Source organism: Hemicordylus capensis, chromosome 1, assembly GCF_027244095.1.
Source record: "Hemicordylus capensis ecotype Gifberg chromosome 1, rHemCap1.1.pri, whole genome shotgun sequence".
NCBI classification, from domain to species: Eukaryota; Metazoa; Chordata; class Lepidosauria; order Squamata; family Cordylidae; genus Hemicordylus; species Hemicordylus capensis.
The window spans coordinates 329,298,117-329,320,655 of NC_069657.1; the positions used below are offsets into that span (position 1 = coordinate 329,298,117).

At 45.0% G+C, this 22,539-nt stretch overlaps 1 long non-coding RNA gene across 1 annotated transcript in view; it reads right to left on the minus strand.

Moving 5' to 3' along the window:
* LOC128343015 (uncharacterized) overlaps nt 1–22,323 on the minus strand; it is a 35,570-nt gene extending 13,247 nt beyond the window's left edge. The window contains exons 1-2 of the long non-coding RNA XR_008315307.1: nt 21,676–22,323; nt 21,127–21,297 (exon numbers count right to left, since the gene is read on the minus strand). This is a non-coding gene — a long non-coding RNA (uncharacterized LOC128343015). The remainder of the gene's footprint in view (nt 1–21,126; nt 21,298–21,675) is intronic.
* Nucleotides 22,324–22,539: the final 216 nt, after the last annotated feature.

Genomic DNA, 22,539 nt, shown 5'->3' on the forward strand with positions numbered 1-22,539 from the left:
TGAAGGTCAAAGGCAGTGAAAATAATTATTTGCCCTTTCCTGCCAACTTGGGGCGCCGGTTCTTAGGAAGCTGCTCTTCAAGCCTTAGATGATCATTTCAATCCTATTTTGAATGTGATTGCTGAATGTCACAAGTTCTATTCTAGATCCAAACTGTCTGGTTAATCTATCGGTCAATATGTCACAGCATTGCATGCCTTAAGTGTAACCTGAGAGTTTGCCAACTTTATTAATGAAATGATCAGGGATCAGATTGCTATGGGAGGAAACTGCTCCAAACTGTGTGAGAAACTGCTTTTGGAGTGGAAACTTATCTTGGATAAAGTTATAGAGATGGCTTGGAGAGTGGGAAATGCTCTTCACTGTGCCAAATCACTCTCTTTGGTACCCCCAAATGAACCTCCTGCAATCCAGGCTGTTCAGTCTAAACCTTCCAAACCCAATCTTCTCATATGGCACTGCCCCAGAAAGTGGCAGCACAAGAAAGGAAGAGCTATTACTACTATCCACAACTGGGTAACAGGCAGACTCTGCTCACAAAGCCAATTTTGCTCACTGTCCTGCCTGGAGGGTCACTTGCAATAGGTGCAAGAAAAGGGGACACTTTGCTAAGGTTTGCAAGTCTGCAGTCCACTCCATTAGTGATTCACTATACAATAAGGATGAGGCAGATGAACCACTTTCTGACAGTGTTTTAAATGTGACAGACTCAGAGCCTGCTTCTTCGCATTGTCAAGTAAAACTTAATGCCCATGAAATTTGGATGCTGGCTGATTCTGGTTCTCTGTACACTATCATTTTCCACCTACTTTACAAAAACATCCTTACTACATCAGATCTGCACCTGCAGCCTTCAGACATACACCCATGGGGATATGGAAGTTCCCTCTTGCCATGAATGGATACTTCATTGCTGAGCTGGAATACAAAGGTGCCAACCTCCTTACAAGCAAAAGTGATCAAAATTGTCCATGAAGGTCACCTGGGCATGAGCTTGACTAAAAAGCGAATCAGAGAAAGTTTTTACTGGACAAGTATGTAGGGGTGTGCAAACCAGCTCAACATCGAGCCAGTTCAATGTTGAGCCGGTTCAGTTTGGCGGCTCGGGGTCAAACCCAACACCCCCAAATGTTTGGGGGTTCGCAAGCTTTTTTAGCTTTTTTTACCTTACTCCCCTTGGGGGAGTTCTTTGAGGTGGCGGCGGGGGGGGTGTCCATGGAGGTTCCCCCTCCCCCCACTGATTCTCTCCATTGCCCCCTCCAGCCAGTTCAACCGCTCTTCGGCTGGTTTTTGGCCTTCACCTGGCAGACTGTCAGCCATTTTGGAGGCCACATGCCTGCACACTTGGCCTCTGCATGGTGCAGAGAGCTGGTGGGGGAGGGGGAACCTCCATGGACACACACCAACGCCACCTCCAGGAACTCTCCCGAGGGGAGTAAGGTTAATATATATATATATATATACACACACACACACACACACACACACACACACTAAGGATATACAATAAGAATATATATACACATACACACACACACACACACAATAAGGATATACAATAAGAATATATATATATATATATATATATATATATATATATATATATATTTTCTTAACTAAAGAAGCTCGTGAACCCGGGGGGTTTGAGGAGGGTGCTGGACAGAACTGGCCCAGTTGGGTTCAAGACTGGTCCAGACTCGAACTGAACCAGTCCAGCTGGTTCCATGCACATCCCTACAAGTATGGACAAACACATTGAAAATGTAATCTCGCACTGTTTGGCTTGTGCTGTATCTGACCATTCACAGAAGACCTTTATTTTATTGATTGATTGATTTGATTTCTATACCACCCTTCTCAAATATGGCTCAGGGCAATTTATGCAGAGAAATAACAAATAAATAAGATGGATCCCTGTCCCCAAAGGGCTCACACTCTAAAATAAACACAAGATAGACACCAGCAACAGTCACTGGAGGTACTGTGCTGGGGGTGGATAGGGCCAGTTACACTCCCCCTGCTAAATAAAGAGAATCACCACGTTAAAAGGTGCCTCTTTGCCAAGTTATCAGGGGTTTTTACCATCCCCTTGGCTCCATAAGGGTATCCCAATGGTCCCTGGGGGAAAAATTGATCTGGATATAATGTGACCTTTTGATAACCAACCCACAAAACAAAGATTTTTTATCATGGTAGTGGATTACTATTCTAGGTGGCCAGAAGTTTCATTTGCTGACAACATTACTACAAAAAAAGTGATCCAGTTCATGGCTGCAGTTTTTCCGAGAGAAGGTCTTCCTAAAGAACTAGTGACTGACGGTGGGACACAGCTTACTTCATTTGAAATGGAGCATAACCATGATATAAAACACAAGGCTATTTCCTTGTAACATCCTTGAGGGAATGGCTTAGTGAAGAATGAACAGATAAATGAAAGAAAGTTTACAACTAGCTACTACACAACAACAACTCTGGAAAGAGGCAATCCATGAAACTCTATTTGCTTATCCAACTACCCCTCATTCTGCTACAGGAAAACCACCATTTGAACTTCTGAGAAGATAAAAAGCTACCATCAAACTTACCCAATGGCAACAATTGATAGGGCTTTCCATGACATTTCATGTGATTCATGATCAGGTAAGGGAGAAACAACAAAAATACAAATTGTATGTGGATGAAAAACAGGATCAGAAACAGTGAACATTTCAGGTGGGGGATTTTATTCAAGTACGGCTGCTTTGTAAAGTGAGAAAGAGATGTTCCCGATATTCCAAACCAAAACAAATAATCAAAATCCAAGGAGATTCTGCCATATTGAATGATAGAAAGAAATGGAGCTATTCAAGACTTCCCAGCATGTATACTATGAGAAAAGAAGGAAAGGAGTCTTGGAGAGGACTTTGATCCTGCCTAATAGATGAGGCTGATAAAAGTGATGGACAATCCTCAGAACCAGAAAAATGTCACTAACACTCCTTTGCCAGAAAATGCAAGAATTAGGAGAAGTCTGTGTGACAGGAGACCACCTAAAAGTCTTGAAGACTTTGTAATTGAATTTTAAATTAATTCAGTTCTGGTTGTTATAAAGGGGAGGGATGTGTTGTATTATATCCAGTAATCTTTTATGTTTTGTTGTTGAGAAGTTTGTCCAAGTGGGGATCCTGTAGAGAGTGTGGAGAGTGGAGTCAGAAAGGAAAGGAAAGGATGGGGGAAGGAGAAAATTGCATTGTTTCTGAATAACCCTTAGTTAAATATACATAAGATTACATTGTGCTTGTGGGGGAAGCAGCTATAAGTACTTTTCTAAAATAGGGAAGCTTTACAAACAATAAAAACCAAAAGTGCTGACAGAAGAGAGAACTAATTACATTAAAATGAGACAAGTTGTTCTGGTAAGAACTAATCTGCCTACTTTCCTTTCACTATTCCTACAAATGGACTAAATCTGGCCCAAATTGGTTAGGCAAGGGGGCTAACACAATTTAGCCCCCTTCGCCTCAAATGTTCACACATCTACCATCTTGAATTGGGGTGGATTTATATAATCACAAATGATGCCTATGATGTGTCCCTATATGTCCCCACAAATGTACCAAATTCAATCCATATCTGTTCACGCTTGCACCTCAAATGTTCATAGGTCCACCATCTTCAGTTGGGGTGGATGATAGTATCACAAGCCATTGAGGTGTCTCTATAGCTGTGGCAAATTTGGTTCAAATCAGTTAGGCTGCTCACAAGTTAGCCCTCTTGTGTCTCAAATGTTCACGTGTATGCCATCTTCAGTGGGGTGGATGACATCATCACAAACTGCACCATTGAGGTGTCCCTACGTGTCACTCACTACACCAAATTTGGTTCAGATCGGTTAAATGGTCCACAAATTAGGCCACGTGCCTCAAATGTTTACGCATCCACCATCTAGAATTGAGGTGGATGACATCCTCACAAACTATGCCATTGAGGTGTCCCTATGTGTTCCTACAACTGCACCCAATTTGGTTCATATTGATCCAGGCATTTTGAAGTTGATAGGGGAACAAACAAACAAACAGACACGTACCGCCAGGTGCTCTCATAAGCTTACTTTCCTTATGGAAAATAGGCTGCAAAACGGAAATCCTATATGTAGGCAGCCCCTCTCCAATATAGAGAGACACACACATACACCTATTTGTATGCGAGATATGCTAAGCATTGCAGAAACTGCCTTCCTGCAGCAGGAAACGTCTTCCTAATTAAGCCATGGACACTCAGTTTATTACTACTAATTTATAATCATCTTTAATACAGTATATGCTATCAAAGAATCTCATTACAAGGGTTTAGGGAGACTTGCCTGGCAGCTGCTTACCATGACACAGTTTGGAGTGGTTGTCGGTCGCTGAACTGGCAGCTGCCATTGAAGAAGAAGAAGAAGAAGAAGAAGAAGAAGAAGAAGAAGAAGAAGAAGAAGCAACAGCAGCTCTCCTTTGATAGTCCTGGGTCTCCAGACCTGCTGCTGCTCCAAGTTTCTTGCTGTGCAATTTGAAGAATTATACCTTTTTAAATGTGTACTCCTGGGAGAGGACTATAGAGTCTCATAGGGCATGAAAATCTGAAAATCAGATTTTTGTAGAATCAAAAGGTTTGAATAAGCAAATGCTATATGTGACTTGGAAAAGTAATTAATGGGGAAACTCCACTGATATTAGTGGAGTAAACAAAAAAGATAAGATTATTCTGGCAAGTTTTATTCTTGATAAATCCATGCTAGCTTCAGGAGCATAGCTAGAATTTAACAAAGGAGGACAAATATCCCTGGGACTCTGAGGGAGGGAGCCCACTGGCTTCTCCTCTGAAGAAGGGGGTGGGGCTGGGGCCCATTTTCACTTTTTGCCTCAGGACCCACTCCAACCTTGCTACACTCCTTCTACTCTTCTCTGCTCATTATCGTCAAGAGGCATACAGACTGAGTGCTTTACAAGCATCTGTGCTAGCATCTTCCCTGGCACCGAAGTCAGGCTGACCAGTCTGTGGTTTCTTGGATTCTCCTTTTTTCCTTTTAGAAGGCTGAGATAACATGAGCCCATCACCAGTCTTGTGGCTCGTCACCAATGCCCCAGGATTTCTCAAAGATGATTGACAGAGGTTCTAAGAATACATAAGCAATTTCTATTGGTATCCTAGGATGCAATTCATCTGGCCCTGATGAATTCAGATCATTTAAGGGTTTTTCTGATCAATATAAATTCTCCATCAATCTTGAACCACAATCCCGACCTATTAGCATTTGTGCTGCTTTCATGAGGCTGCACATAATTCCCCTTTTGAGGGAAGGCAGAGGCAACATAATAGCAGCCCAGGCTTCTCTTTCTCACCCGCTAACATTTACTGTATTTACTGAGCACCAGGTGTTTTCTTCCGTTCCATCTTATGTCAAACATACCTGGAAAAGTTTCTTTCTATGCTCTTAGCATCCCTCACCAGCTCTTTCTAAGCTTTAGCTTTTCTGACATTGTCCCTAAATCTCTGGACTACTCCTCTGTATTTGTCCTTTGTGACCTGTCTTGCCTTTCATTTCTTATACATGTCTTAAAAAAAAAAATCAGCTCATCACTAAGCTTTATGTGTAGCCACATTGGCTTTTTTAGATGTGTCCCATTTTTCTTTCTAATTGGAATTGTTTGTGACTGTGCTTTTAGTAATTCCTCTTCAAAAGCATTATCTATCTGTCTGTCTGTCTGTCTGTCTGTCATATTTTTATACTGCCTGATATGTACATCTCTAGGCGGTGGACAAAATTTAAAACACAATATAAAAAACAGATTAAGTTCTTGAGGATCTCCTTCAAAAGAACTTTCACCCCTCTTGGGCTCTTTTGCATGGAAGCCATGGAATCTATCTAGCCATAGATTCCTACCTAGCATTTCTCTGAACTTATTGATATATTAAAATCAGCTTCTTGAAATCTAAGATACATGTTTGACTACGCTCATCTTTAGCTTTCCATAACAGAAAGAATTCCAGTATTACATGATCATTTTTTAACTAAAGTTCCTGCTACTTAAACCTTGTTGACCAACTCTTCCTTATTGGTTAGGATCAAGTCTAAGAAAGCCACCTTCTGAAAGTCAAGTAGCTACAATACTTAATGATGGACATTTTGATTGTATTCTGTGGCTAGGGCAAGGCCCCTCTGAGTCTAATTTTTAAAATTCAAGTGAAGATAGAAAAACCGTTAAGGACAACTCATTGCATTTATGGCATTAGTTTTACATTTCAAAAAAATATCTGATGGTTACACCTGTCTTGCAAAACCAATTATGACACTAGACGAACATGTCATGGGAATGGAAGTTCAGCTGGATATATATTACAAAATCCCTTAGACTTCCCGAAAGCGTTCTACTTTACATAATTCATAACAGATTTTGAGATTTACAGGAAACATACTCCTAAAACACATCAGATTGCAATATTTTCCATGTCGACTATTTCGCGTATACCCAGGGGAGCATTCTCTTTTGCCCACCCCTCCTCTTTCAAGCTTCCTTCTCCCACTTGCTCATAAGATTCCATTATAATTGGAGCTGGCTTGCCTTTTGCTTCAAACCACTTTCGCCTCTGGCAGTGAGGAAGCCTCATATGAAATGGTTTTGTGAAGTTGACAAAAATGGAATTTGATCTTCCACAGTGTGTCTCCATTTTCCTAATGCATTCTGGTAAAGCTCGCAATTGCATCATTACAAACCTGCAGTCAATTCAAATGGATTTTCTCAGCTCTGCTTTACACTTTGAGACTTCCTGAAAAAGCACAGGGCAAGTTCACACACAGTACAGGCCAAAATTTCTTTAAAAGTCCTATTCCTTTCATAATTTCAAAGTGGAATTAAAAACATTTGGCCAAGCCAGGCTAAAAGGCAGCTGCTTACAATTAGATGAAGCATTACATCCAGTGTCTTAACCAACTTCCCAACCTGAAAAAAGCAACAGCATGAACAATAAAGCATGATAATTTATCACTGTATTTTAACGTATCGTCTTTTCTCGAAAGAGGGCCCCCCCCATTATCTTATACTTGTGATTCACAGGTTTTGCGTATATGTGAATAGGAAATTGTGTCAGGTCTTGCCAACTGTGACCTGATTATTTGCAGTTGGCGAGGTTTTTTAGTGATGGTGGGTTCAGTGATTTTGGGGGGTTCACAGGTTTGATCTGCTCATTCCTCTTGGTCACCAATGCGAACCCTGCTGTCCCTTGCCAATTTAAAATGCCTTTGAGTGATATGGGAGTGGGGGGTTCAAAAAATTTCCAGAGGCTTGATCTGCTCATTCTTCTTGGTGACTCTTGGTGATAGTACAGGATTTTTTGTGATTTTTTAAGCTCTTTTATTTTGTATTTTCCCTTTATTTTTAGGTTTTTTTTGCAGTCGTGATTCCTTCCCCTAACCCCATCTCCCATAGACTTTAATGCCTCAACAACTACAAATTTGCCAACGGCGAGGTTTTGCCAGAACTTGGAGAGGGAACACTGTATTTCCAAAATGGTCACATGTAAATATTACCATTCTCCTAAGAAAAACCACTAATATAGTCAGGGTACTTTCAATTGATTGTGTTCAGTGGAGTCTCTTTAGAGTGGCTTCTGATACACTGCACCACAGTCTGTCATGTTTGCATATGTATACAATAGCTTCTCTAGATACTGCCATTTCATCTCTACCATTGCACCTACCACCACCCTCTCTATGAAACTTCAACCACATATGCTGGCATCAGGAGTGAGTCTACCCAGGAATGAGACCTGTAATCTATTCTTTGTGGCTTAGCCCAATCTGTATTGGGTCAGGAAACAGTGCAATGCCTGGAGCCATGTAATGCTTCAGTAAATCAAGGCAGTAGTTTGTAAGAATCAAGGGGAAATTGTTTGTCCAACCTGTTCTGGGTGGAGGAATCAGACTCCCCTTTAAAAAGCAAATGCACAGCTTGTGAGTCTATTTGATCCACAATTCCTCTTGAAGTCTCATGTGGCCACAGTGACTAAGAGTGCTTTGGCTGGTTCATTTGCATCCCTTTCTTGAGAAGTTTGATATTGCCATGGTTATCCATGTCCTGGTCACATCCAGATTAGACTACTGCAATGTGCTGCAGACTGCTGCAGTGATTATTACGGCAATGGGCCAGCTCTTGAAGAGTGTCCAGAAATGTCAACTGGTACATAATGCTGCAGTCCAGCTGCTGACAAGAAATACTTATTAGGAGAGAGCATATTATCCTATGGATTTATTATTTTTATTATTATTTCTTGTTTACACAGTCAGACAGGTGTTATTGACTGGTTTGTTTTATCCAGACATCGAGTCCTTCCCAAGGACCTGGCTGAATTTTATTGTCAGTTGTTATAGATATCGTCGCAGAATATAGGCTGTTCCCAGTAAAGCTGCTTTTTGTAATTGGCTGATGGTGATTTCTGTGGCCCTGATGGTGTTGAGGTGCTCTTCAAGGTCTTTTGGAGCTGCACCCAGGGCGCCAATTACCACTGGGATTATTTTGGTCTATACCGCCCTTCCAAAATGGCTCAGGGCAGTTATGTATTAATGTTACTAATTATGTATCAATGTATTATCTACATTGATTACTTGTTTATTTCCATCTTCTCCTGCATATGCCTTTCTGTTTGTCTCATTCATCATCAGAGGCCCTGGTCCAATGCATCAGAGGTATGGTGCATCCACTCAGTGCAGGGCCTTCTTGGTGGTGGCACCAACTTTGTGGAACACCCTCCTCTCAGAGGCTCATATGGCTCCTATGCTCTTTAGTTTGGTGAAAAGATGGCTCTTTCACTGTGCTTATGGTAGATGACTCTTTAATGTGTAAGCTGTTGAGCTGCTGGCTTTTTAGCTCTTTCTGTGTGGGGTTTTATTTTATTTGGGTAGTTGCTCTTCTGTCTTGTACCTGTTGTTTGTTTTAGTTTATTGTTAGCTTAATATTACTGTTTATTCTTTTTGATCCAGCATTGTAATCAGTTTAGGTTACCTTTGGCACACATACCCAAAGCAGCAGACTACAGTGCCCAATAGCCCTCTTTCTAGGATTTATCCTGCTGCCCAACTATTTATTTTTATGCTTTGATTTTAAACTTGTTCTTAACTTTTGAACTTCTATGAGATTTCAAAGAAGATGAAGGAACAAAATGTCAACCAGTCATCTAAATGAACATAAAGATGTGCATCCACATACTTAACCCAACTAATCTGATGTGGCCTTTGGGCAAGATGCATAGAATCTTGTAGCATGCTCAGTTCCATGACTTCACATCGAAGTTGAATGCTGAAGTCAGCTTGCAGTCTCATGCTTGAAAAAAGTCTCTTCTTTACCAGACATCAGGCCTTACCACAAAATGTGGTAAGCTCTCAAGAAAATGGTAGCCTTTTCATCCAATGAGGCCTACATCTGTTGACATCAACAACACTTTCACCTTCCACTTTTTTAGAAAGTGCTGATTGGCAAAGTTTCACTTCACCCAAAAAAGCCACTTTCTTTTAAGGGTGGAGTAGCATAGATAGGAACATTCAAAAGGATTTCAGTTTCAAGAGTCCACAAGAGCTAGGGTTCTTGCAGTCTTCCTACACTTAAGCTGCTCACTTCCCCAATTCAAAGAAAACCACAAGATGATATCAGCAGAGCAGTAACACAAACAAATCCAACCTTCAAAACTCATACTTACAAATGTCAGAACTGATATATGCCCTGTCATCCCTACGGCCTGCTTTTCTCTTTTCTTTGTATTAACTCATTAAGGACTCATATGCACAAACAAGAGTTATAACCAACACAAATAAGAGCCTTGTAGAACCTTAAAAACTATGAGATTTATTGTGGCACAACCTTTTATGCACCAGAACCCACTACATCTGATGCATGAAATTTTATTCTTAGTTGGCACATACACACGCATAAGGAAAAAATGTAAACAGTGGGGCCAACAAGCCATGAAATCTAAGAGGTATAAGCCCTGATCAGTCTATATGGAGTCTAGGGACCCTGAACAGGTATACAGCATCCCTGAGAATGTGCCCACAAGCTCTGCCCCAACACAAATGCACTCTGGAACCCTAACCTCCCCACCTCTGCCCCGTGGCTTGCCACTGCATTTGTCTGTAGACTGAAACAAACTTTGTACTCGAGGAGAAATAGAACGCTTGTGCACTCTGACCACTAATCCCAACACTCTGATCACGAGAAGAATCTCTCCACAAGTATCATATTTGTCTTTGCAGGCAAATGCTGCTATAGTGGGAAGCATGGGTGAAGTTTCAGAGCACATCAGCACAGGGGTGGGACTTGAGGGCATTCTCTTGGAGATATTGCACATGAGTACAACATCCCCAGAGACCATAATGACTGAGCAGGGCTAGAGTCTGTGACATGCTTCTGTAAAGCTCAGAAGTATACAATGTCAGTGCAGCAACCATTCACAACAGTAGTAATTAGTGAACATGCAAAAATAGCAAAAAAAGTAAGCATGAGTAGAGCGCGTTCCCCTCACTGATGAGCACAACCTCGATTAAAAGAACTGCAGACTCAAGAGGAAAGACTCCAAGGTCATGTGACTTTCAGGCATGCTGTAGCCCAGGAGCCTCACAGTTTAGAAATAAGGTCCAGGAGGTGCCTTGGATTTGGAAACCATGGCTCAGAACTGTGAACAATATGGACTGCAACAAACATGAAAAGGTGGTCATATTTTTACAGTCAGAATACTCAAAACCTAAACTCTCCAAACAAAGGGTGTAACTATAATAGGGCAAGGGGAGACAGTTGTCTGGGAGCCCACTCCCCTGGGGGGGCCCCAGAGGCAAGTCACATGACTGATTCCCCCAGCCACGCGCCCGCCTGGGCTTCCTTCAGTTGTATTCATCCTCTGAAATTGATGTGAATGTTAAGACCTAGAGCTACCAGAACAGCATGTCTTTCTCTAGTACCATTTGAATCGGGCACAATTTACAAAACCTTTTAAAAAATAATTTAGGATGATGTTCTGTTGTGGCACAAGTGAGGTGACATTTACTTTTAAAAACCTGACCTTTGAATAGAAAATTAAAAACTTGTCTAATTAGGCAGAAATGGTTGTCCCTCTCACAGAGGTTTTATCTAATATGTAGACTATACGACACTTCATGGAGACTACTGAATAAATGGTCTCCTGTTTATTGAAGTGCTTGGTTTGAATTTATAAGCTGATGTTGCTGGATATATTCACCATTGTCCTAAGTTTCCAGAATCGCTGGCTGAATTTTTTTCAAGTACTATAATTGTAATTCTTTAAAGCATAGTCTCACAGCTCTTTTTCTATCACTACTTATGTTCAAACTAAAAAGACAGACAGAATTAAGTGATGATCAATTTCATATCAAAGTTGAATGCTCTCTCTTTCTTGTAATGATGTACAAACAATGAACCACAACATTTGCTTTTGCTTTTAAAAAAATATCAAATAACTGCCTTGATTTTCTTTTTTTATAAATACACTGATATTTTTCACTATCTGAAATTGGTATCTGAAATGGGGGGGGGTTGCTTTTGTACAGAAGGAAAAACACTGATAGCTTATTCCAAAAGCTTAGCCCCCAAATCCAGTCTAGCTAACTAGGGCCTTAGGACCTAATCCTTGAACTCTCCATCTGGAGAATGTCCTAATTCCATTACTTGCTCTTCACAAGCATCCGTCTTTCCATTTCTCCCATAATCATGAAATGCCCTCTTTTGCTTTCTAATACAGTACAATAGTTTGAACCTAATATGCTTACTCAAAACTGAGCCTTGTTTATTTACATGGGACTTACTTCCAAGGAAGTGCATTTTGTGTTTCAGGCTGAGGTGTCTAAAGGTACCTGAATCTGTGCTCTCTATTTGATTAGTGCTTCTGAAAAAGCATTGGACAAATGTATAGTGGATAAGTCTATCAATGGTTATTAACCATGGTATCTAAATGGGACCTCTGTGTTCAGAGGCACCTCTAAATAGGAAATGTTGGGGACAGACAACAAGAGAACACTGCTTGTAAGTTTCCCAGAAGCATCTGGCTGCCCAAGATGGAAACAGAATACTGGACTGGATGAACATGGTCCAATCCTAGATGGCAGCTCTCATGTTCTTTTGACTGCTTCCAGCATGCTACTTTTCTTTCATGGGGTCATTTCCACAAATCACTTTCATAACAAAAGTCTTACCAATGAGAAAGAATTGTATCTGTATCTACTCATGAGTCAAACACATGTAAAGAAGATGCCCAGGTACCCCTATTGGACTTAAAAGCAGAGATGGATAGAAACTTTCCCCATATTATTTCTGTCTTGGATTGAGGTGTAGCACCACTTCCATCAATGAATTAATATTGTCACATTATAATAATCCTTAAGGTACTTCCTTTTAAAATATTTTTAAAGACCTTTTAGTTTTAGTAAGCTTCAGTTTAAGATTACTGTTAGCCATCATTTTCACTCTAGTGTGTAGAAATTACAAGTTAAGGTGGTCATCTTAATTTCTGTGCCATATCATCAATAAAGACTTTGTACAATCTTACATATCATGATGACTTTACAAATTAGGCCCCATGGACTTCCACACTTCGCTTGATCTTTCAGGTCTACATTAGACTGGGAAGGGATGCATCCAGACAGAAATTCAACAGGTGCAACTTCCTCACTCACTTGCTAGAGATGACCTTGATCAATATCTGCCTGATGGAAGAAAGCAAGGCTATTCCCACAATCAATGGAAAGCGGGCTAAGCTTAGCCCGCTTTCCATTGATTGTGGGAACCACCAAGCTCATGGACAAGCCTGGTGCTCCAAAGGCAGCTAGCCTGCCTAAAACACCCTCCTCTTTAATGAGTTAATGGAGCGAGGGCTTGGTTAACCTCATTTTGTTGCACTTGTGTCACCGTGGCACGCAGCAACACACGAATAGACCCTCAACCAGGAGGCTACAAGCAGCCTCCTGGGCTCGGAGATCTCTCCAGGATTCCCCCCGCGCTTGCGTGGGACATACTGGAAGTTCTGGGAGCTGGCTGGCCCCCAATCCCTGCCACCTCTGCCAGCTCTGTGACGGAGCCAGCAATCATGTGGGTGGCCGATCCGGCCGCCCAGGTCTCTGGGCAGTATCATCTGCGGCGAGAGCGGGCTAAGCCCACTCTTCCCACAGACCCAACAGAAGCTCTTCTCACAGATTGTGAGAAGATCTTTACTGTTTACCCAGGCTGCATGCCACCTTCTTAATATGTATAGACTGCTTTTCAACAAAAAGTTCTCAAAACCATTTTCATAGCAAAGGAATTAAAAAAAAGAAAATGGTTCCTTGTACTGAAGGGGCTCACAATCTAAGAAGAAGCATAAGGTAGCAGCAACAGCCACTGGCGAGGATCTCTGCTGGGGAATAAAAAGAAGCCCCCGCATTTAAAAAAGGCACACAGAAACATAGGAATCTGCCTTATACTGAGTCACATTCATCCACAAAGCTCAGTATTGTCTACACTGACTGGCAGTGGCTCGCCAAGGTTTCGAGCAGGTGTCTTTCCCAGCCCTACCTGTAGATACCAGGGACTGAACTTGGGACCTTCTGCATGCAAAACAGATGCTTTGCCACTGACCTACAGCCCCTTAGCCTAGGTAGCAGGGGTTATTAGGTCTAAAACTCTGAAACACTAGCTTGCCCATAATTCCCACTGACTATTACTTGTATATTTGAAAGTAGCATTGGAAGTAGTGATTGGAAGGAGAGCTCAAGGCATGAGTGGTGATGGGTCACTTGGATTTTAAGGTTTATTGCCCAGACACTTTGGGAGGGAAAATTGGCTGAAAATCATTTTCAATCAGAGGTATACCTAGGTAATTTTGGAGCCTGGACCTAAAGGCCTTTAGAGGCCCTTCCTCCCCTGCAAATTAAGCATCATCATGTTCGGCCAGGTGACCACACCACCTGGGACAGACTAAAGAGGACTGGGGGGGCCCTGGGGCTGTGGAGGCCATGGACTTCTGCCCCGAAGTCCAGGGGTAAGAGCTCCTCTGGTTTCGATCATGGCCTGCACTCTGCCTAGAAACACAAGCCTCTGGCCACTGACTTATGCCTATGGTCCACATCCTCATGTGAGAGTGGCCCGTGGAAGAAATTGCCTATGTCAAATGAAAGTCAGCCCAATGAAAGTCATCCCTAGTCCACACTCTCAAGAGGGAGTGGTGTGTTGGCTACCCATTCCTGTCTGCAGCAGAGTTCAGCATTGTGAACAGAACCCCTCCTCATGAGGAATGGCCTTTGGTCCTGACCTTCAGATCATGGATCCCTTAGGGAATCTTTTTATTCTAGGGAAGAGTTGGCCATTGTCCCCGAGAGACAGTGAAAAACTCTTCTCCATGATGAAGTAGTAAGTAATTCTTTTTTTTTAGTCCCATAAAAGGGTCTTTGAAGACCCCTTGCTGACTTTGAAGGGCCACTGAACACCTGGCTCCACTGCATCTCATATGGACAGGCGAATTATAGAGGGTAACCTTCCCTCCTATGGCCCTCAAGGCTTTTACATTTTATTTTATTTCCACATCACCATCGTGTGTGTGTGTGTGTGTGTGTGTGTGTGTGTGTGTGTGAGAGAGAGAGAGAGAGAGAGAGAGAGAGAGAGAGAGAGAGAGAGAGAGAGAGAGAGAGAGTGAGTTCCAACCAGACAAGGCAGAAACTTTCTAGATCTACTTCTTACTACTTACCAGTTCTAAAAACTGGTTCACAGGGCAGTTCAGGGGTATACTTGTACATGGAATCTGGCAAGGACTCCCCTTTACAAGTAAAAGGGCATTCCCTATAGTAATGTGAGTTAGTGAGAGAAAGGCTACTTTTTACCTTTAATTTTCAGGAGGCAGGGAAAGCGGAGGTGGCGGAGACATGGGTGTTGGTGGGGGTCATCCAACCCCCCTGCCAGCTTCCCGAAGAGCAGACAGGGCCAGCTGCAGTCCAGTTCAGACCTCTGCACATGCACGGAGGTCACAAAAATTGCCTCTGTGCATGCACTGAGGCCTGAACCAGACCACAGCCAGCCTGGGTTGCTCTTCGGGAGGCTGGGGGGGGGGCTGGAGGAGCCCCCACCCCCGCCAATGTCTCAGCCACTGCCGTGCCCACCACTTCAAAATTAAAGGTAAAAAAATACCCTTTCTCTCCCACCCACCCCCCACATTACTATAGTGAATCCCTATATAGGGAATGCTTATGTTGCTAGATTCTCCTTTACAAATATACCCCTCCCCCCAAACCATCCCATGAACCAGTGCAGCCCAGTTTGATGGCTGAATGGTACTGGACAGAGTTTGGCTGAACCCAAGACTAGACCGGGCTGAGTCTGTTCAAATCCAGTCCAGATTTGAACCGAATCGGCCAAATGGGCAGCTAGCCCATCCCTAGTGGTGGCATCCCTGAATGGCTTGGGACACATGAGATATGGAGGTGACACACGAGTTGGAGCAGAAGAGTTTGTGGGAGTTAGAGAAGCTGATCATTTGGGCTAATGCTGAATGAATGAATAATGTTGACTTCTCTTTCTCTCCATCCAAACTGATAACATTTTTTGACTCTTTCTCTGTGGCTCCTGAATATCTGTTGAAATTTGGCCTTCCAAACCTTTTGAGTGCATATCTTGCTTTAGCCACACTTCCACACTCTAGCCATTATTCCACACTACTGAGTACCAACATCTGTAACATAGTCATATGTTGAGCTCTGAAATGTAAGCCTTCCCTATCATGCCCTAGCTACAGTGTCTTTCCACTTCATATGCAGGCTTACTTCTGAGTATATTGAATACCCTTCTTTCACCTCTCAGTCACTACAGCCTGCATTATCTCCTTGGAGTTCCAGATTTTCAGGGCAAGGCATAATGGCTTTCAGCCAGGGATGAGCCCCCTTCTTAATAATTCAGCACTAGGGGGCTCAACAAAAATGTCTGAGACTTCTGTTGTAGTAGACGGATCTAATAAACATAGACTGCTTTAAAAAGTGAACTAACCATTAGTGTCTCTTTTTTTCATAGTCCCAGGGGTACTTTTTTCAAGCCTAGTGAAAGTTCTTTAGGAATGCACATAAATCAAATTCTTAGTCTCTGCCAATTTCTTAAATGTTCACTTTTCCCAGCAAGTTATGACTCAGTATTTGGTTTTCATTTTATAATAGAAGCTGACTATATAACTAATGTCTGGTCAGGAACCTGTTCCAACAGACCTTCTACATGTCTGGTCTAGGCAAATGATGAAGAAATGTACCATAAATGTATCATATGTTTCAGACTATGTAGATCTACTTGGTATTTTAAAATAACAAGAACCAAGCACAGATACAGCCAGCTAAGAGTTCTCATAACACAAAACAGGAAATAGCTCACCTTTTAACTAAAATGTATAACACAATTAAAAGATACCTCCTTTGAGAGGTGGGCCACATTATTTTATTTTTTTAGATTATCTAGCAGAAATTAAAGAAATAACTGAGCCATAAGCTCAACAGATGTGATGAAATGTATTTCACGCCACAGATAATCAGGGGAAATAGTCTTATTGTTTGTCATTTTCAGGTTTGCATTCTGTGTATGATCTGAAGTCAGAGCCAACCCTTCCATGAAGTTGGGGAAGCATGTATCTCTGAGAGTGGGTGAAGGGTGTTGGCAGGTACCACCACTTCACCCCTGCATTGCCACCCCACCTATCCCCACACCCTTGCAAGAATTCAGCTCAGGAGCTCCCAGCTTCTGGTCCAGGCAGCACCTAAAGGGGGCACAAGGGGAGAAAGCTGCTGGCAACTTCCAGCCAGACCCTGTACTCCTTGCAAAGCCCAGCCCACAAAGCTTGGATAGGGAATCGTTCAATGTTACAGGCTTTAAAAAGAGCACAGAGACACATTGACCCCTCTGAAGGCACACAAACACTCAACTTTGAACACAAACGCCATGAATATGTTGTGGGGTGACTGACTAGATGCCACCAGCCAGAATCCAGGGACATAATAAGCTAATTAAGCAAATGGGTCCAAAACAATGCCTGTGGAAGGACGTTCCTCCTAAGGAATTCTGGCACGGGCCCTATGCACATGCCAGAATTGGAAGGCAACTCTGGGAAGGCAAGTTGGAAGGCAACTCTGGGAAGAGCAGACACAGCTGAGAAGCTGAGCAAGCCCTTCTAAACATCTAGCCTTTCCCACTTCAAACAAACCAAGAGGGGAGTTTTGCAGGGGCTGTTTCTCTCTTTAGGGATCTATCTTCAGGGATAGATCTTAGTCTCGCTATCTCTGTGTGTGTTACTTGTTAGGGTTACTTGTTAGGGTTAACATATAACAGGGCTAGGAGTTCTTAGGGTTACCTAAAGGCAGTGTTTACTTAGTAGTGGGGGTGGAGTCAGCTAGGGCTGGGAGGGGCCCCACATTCCTTCCTTTGACTCACATCCTGTGTGACAGTTGGAAGCCTACTCTACATATGATGTGTAGGCCCGAGAGCATAGCGAACAGAGCATAGTGAACAGGGATAGCAAACAGGACATAGGACATAGGAGTTTTGCAGGAGTTTAGCGGGAAGTGTGCGGGGGAGCCTGGAACAAGCCCCCACGATCACAAGGATCGCAAGGAGCCTGGTGGAGAAGAGAATGTAAGTACATATCCCTCCCTCGTATCCCTCATATTCTTGGGAAAGGCTCTTTGGACAGTTAAATAGCTGACCATTACAGCTGGGACCTATCCTAATAAACTATCTAATAAACGGACAATAAGCTCCCTAAATACTGTAAAGAGCCAACTAAAACAGTATGAAGATAGAAGGTCAGCAGGGGAAGGGGCACTTCCCAGTGTATTGCACAGAGTGCCACATGTACGACTATTTGCCCCATGGGCAGAAGTCATGGGTGTGTGCTCGGTGCAAAGAGCTCCTGGCTCTCAGGGAACAAATCCATTCCCTCAAGACCAAGGTGGCGGATCTGGAGAAGCTCAGGGAGACAGAGAGGAATGTGGACGAGACCTTTAGGGATGTGATAGAGGCATCCCACTCCAGGGCTGGTAGCTCCTCTGCTGTCAGGGAGAATGAAGGTCTTGGGAGAAGAGGACATTGGTCTGAGGAAGAGGGAAATGCTCCTTTAGAAGGGACCCCTTCCATGGATGATGAGCCCATATCCTCTCACACAGGGGATACTCCTCTGGGGGGTGGGGGCCTCCTTGTAGTTGGTGATTTGATCATTAGGGGGATAGAGAGATGGGTTTGTGACCCGCGTGTTGACCGCACGGTGACTTGCCTGCCTGGTGCGAAGGTTGCGGACATTACGCAGCGTCTAGACAGGCTCCTAGGCAGTGCTGGGGAGGAGACAGCTGTCGTGGTGCACGTCGGCACCAACGATGTGGGGAAATGCAGTCAGGAGGTCCTGGAAGCCAAATTTAGGCTGATAGGTAGCATTTTGAAATCCAGGACCCCCAAGGTAGCATTCTCAGAAATGCTACCTGTTCCACGCGCAAGTACAGTGAGACAGGCAGAGCTGAGGGGTTTCAATGCGTGGATGAGATGTTGGTGCTTGGAGGAGGGGTTTAGATTTGTTAGGCACTGGGACACATTTTCAGGCAAGCAAGACCTGTACAAAAGGGACGGGCTGCACTTTGTTTTTTAAAAAAACCCATAACAAATTGTTCTCTAGGTGACTCACAACATAGCATTAAAATATCAAGTAAAGATACAGAACACATGAAATCATATGTTTACCATTATATGACTGCATACTCAGCATTTTGCATATTTCCAGAGTACACTATTCAAGATAGGTACAGTTAATAAGTGTTCATGTTTAATTTTACATACATTTTCAATGAATCAGACCAATAGAGGTCCAATTATGTGCATGTTTAAAGGTTCATGTCACTTGGAGTAAAAATCAACTTTGCCATCCCAAAATGGTGACATTTCTCCCCTGCAACTTTGGTAGACATTGGATAAGTTGATTAAGATGACTTTCAGAGTCCTCTGAAAAGCCACATATTAATTTCATTGCAATTTCTTTGTGTTATTGCCAGAAAATGAGTAGCCTAATGAGATGGACAACTATTCTGGTTTGCCCATTGTATAGTATCTGAAGTCAGGACCAGTCTTTCCATGAGGCTTGGTGAAGCAGTCACCTCAGGTGGTGGGTGAAGAGCGATGGCAAGTATTGCCACCATGAGCCTGATTGCCATCCCACCTCTCCCCACAGTCCTTGCAACATCTGCAAGGGTCAGATCAGAAGCTCCCAGCTAACAGAACAGGGTGGGGGAAAGGGAAATCCTACTCATTTGTAACCAATCATTCATGTAAAAATTCCAGACAGGTTGAAACCCCTGTCTGGAATTTGTAACTGAATAATTAGTTACAAATGAAATGAACAGATACATGATAAAAAATGGAGCAACCTTAAAAATAAAATTTGTGATGAAATAAAGGAAATATGACTACAGTAAATAAACAAGATATGTTGATTTAACTATTACTAGCTTAACCAGTGCAGAGCATCTGCGCACTAGTACTTGATTGCTCCCCTCACCCTCTGCCACAGCCCCACTTTCCTCCGAGGTCTCTCTACCCTCACCTGAGTCTCTTGTTCCTCCTCCTCCATCCCGTTGCTTCCATCTCCCTCACCCCACTTGGTTGTGGCGGCAGCACTGCTGGCACCTATTGGCCAAGCTGCAGCCCCCTATCCCCAGAGACCTCCCCACCCTCACCTGAGCCCCGCTCCTGCTCCTCCCCACATGAGCAGGAGCAGCAGCAGTTGAGGGGTCCTTCCTCGTGGCCTCCACTGCCAAGGCTGCTCATTCCTCTCAGGCCACTGACAGGCTTGGGCCCATTCTTTGCCTGCCTGCCTTCCACTGCCAATGGCCTCAGTAGCCCCAAATAGCAGCAGTGGTTGACTGGGCCCTTCCTTGCTGCTGCCACCATGGCCGCTCAATCCCCTGAGGCCGCTGACAGGCTCAGGCCCATCCCTCATCCTTCCTTCTTTCTCCCTTCCCCTCCCTTCTCTCTCTCTCCTCCACTCACTCTTCTGCCCTCCCTCCTCCCTGCCTCTTTCTCTCCCGTCCGGAGTTAATCCTCATCTAATTCACAAAACAGCGCCTCCTCCTCATGAAGGTGCTCTTTCCTCCTTCATGACCCCTCTCTTCACAGACCCCTGCCCACTATCCTTTTATTAGATAGATATAGATATAGATATAGATATAGATATAGATATAGATATAGATATAGATATAGATATAGATATAGATATAGATATAGATATAGATATTCCTCTCCTCTACAGTCAAGAACACCTTCCGATCAGTAACAGTTCCATTCCAACTGACTTTAACCATCACAGGCTCCTCTTCCCAATCTGCATATGGAATCCCCACTGCCCAATCAGGTGCTTCTGCTCATGGACTCTCTCAAGAGCTGCCATGCACAGGATTAGCCACGGGTATGCCTTAGAGAATTATATATATTTACTAGCCAACCCTCACAGAGCATCTGTGTGCTCTTTGGGGCCTGCTGTTCCCCCCTCCCTCCCACCCCACTCTCTTGCCCCCTTCCTCTCCCTTCCACCCACTCTCCTGCCCTCCCTCCCACTCCCACCCAATTCTCTCCTAGCCTCCCTCCCCCTCCCACCCAATTGTCTCCTGCCCTCCCGCCTCCTCCCACCCAATTCTCTCTTGCCCTTCCTTTCCCCTCCTGGCCCACTCTCTCCTGCCCTCCTCCCTCCTCTCCTCCCTCCCCCTCCCTCTTGCTCTCCCCTCCCCTCCCCTCCCCTCCCTTCCCGGCACTGAGTACCTTACCTCTGCTGCCACAGGCCAGGCACTTCTTACCGGGTGTTGGGTGGCCAAAAAAGCCCCCGCTGCCGCCGTTCCTCCTCCCAGGCGGCAAACAGGGAAGTTCCTCCACCTGGTTTCCTCCTGCCCCGGCCTCCCACAGGTGCCCTGGCTCCACGGGCGGCTCCGCAACCGGCCCACCACCTCACCTCTGCAGCCGGGCCCACAGGCCCGCCACCGGGCCGAGTACCGGCTCTGTAGCCTGCTGCTTGCCTCCCAGTGTGAGCCATTTCCAGCGGGCTGGCCCGCCGCCATGACTGGGCCCACCACCGCCTCACCTCCACAGCCGGGGCCGAGTACCGGTTCTGCGGCCCGCCGCACACCTCCGTAGCCGCTGTTTGCCTCCCAGTGCCAGCCAGTCCCAGGGCCAGCAGGCCAGCCCGCCGCTGCCATTGGCCTGCACCCCAGCCAATCAGATGGCTTGCCGGGATGCACATTCCATGGCACACCTAGGAGAAATATAGAGAGAGACTAGCTGACCCCACACAGAGCATCTGTGCAGTTGTGCACTGAGCTTGTGGCACTCTCCTGCAGTGTGAGTGCTTGCCCTCCCCCCCGCAGTGTGTGTGCTTGCCCTCCCCCCTGCAGCGCTCACGCTCGCTCTCCCCCCCACTGCATGCATGCTCACCCTCCCCCACACAGCACGCGCGTTCGCCCTCCTCATTGGGCGGGCCAGGGCCAGGCCATCCCGCCGCCACCTCCCATCACCTCCTCCCGGCTGGTAGGGCTTTGCCCACCGTCTGCCCACCTCCTTGCCACCACCATTATTTCTCCCCACCACTGCCTCCTCTTCCTGGCCGGTGGGGCTTCGCCCGCCATCCACCCACCTCTTCTGGCTGAAGGGGCTTCGCCTGTCGGCCCTCCTCTTCTGGCTGGAGGGTCTTCGCCTGTCGGCCCTCCACCTCTGCATCCTGATCACTGCCATTATTTCTCTCCGCTTCAATGCTGGAACTCTAGAGCATCTGCACGTTAGTACTTGATTGCTCCCCTCACATCAGAGATCTTCCCACCCTCACCTGAGCTGCACTCCTGATCCTCCTTCATCCTGTTGCTTCCACCTCCCTCACCCTTCTTGGTCGTGGCTGCAGCATTGCTGCTGCCTCTTGGCCAAGCTGCAGCCCCCTATCCCCAGAGACCTCCCCACCCTCACCAGAGCCCCGTTCCTGCTCCTCCCCCCAGAAGCAGCAGCAGTGGTTGACTAGGGCTGCTCATTCCCCTGAGGCTGCTGACAGGCCCGGGCCCATCTCTTGCCTGCCTCCCTCCCTCTGACAATGGCCTTGGTAGCCCCAAACAGCAGCAGTGGTTGACTGGTCCCTTCCTTGCTGCTAATGCTGCCATGGCTGCTCGTTCCCCTCAGGCTGCTGACAGGCTCAGGCCCATCCCTTGCCCTTCCTTCTGTCTCTCTTCCCCCTCTCTTTTTTTCCTCTCTTTCTGTCTCCTCCACTCGCTCTTCCCCACACTTTCTTCCCCCTCCCTTCATGTTTTTTCTCTCCCTCCCTCCTTCCCCTCCCTCCTTCCCTCCCTCCCTCTGTAACAGATTTTGTTCATCTTCTTTCCTCATTTAATTTACACAACGGCATCCTCCTTCTCCTGAAGGGGCTCTTTCCTCCCTCATGATCTGTCTTTTTGCAGACCCCTGCCTCCTATCCAGAGGCGTAACTAGGGAAAACGGCGCCCGGGGCAAGCACTGA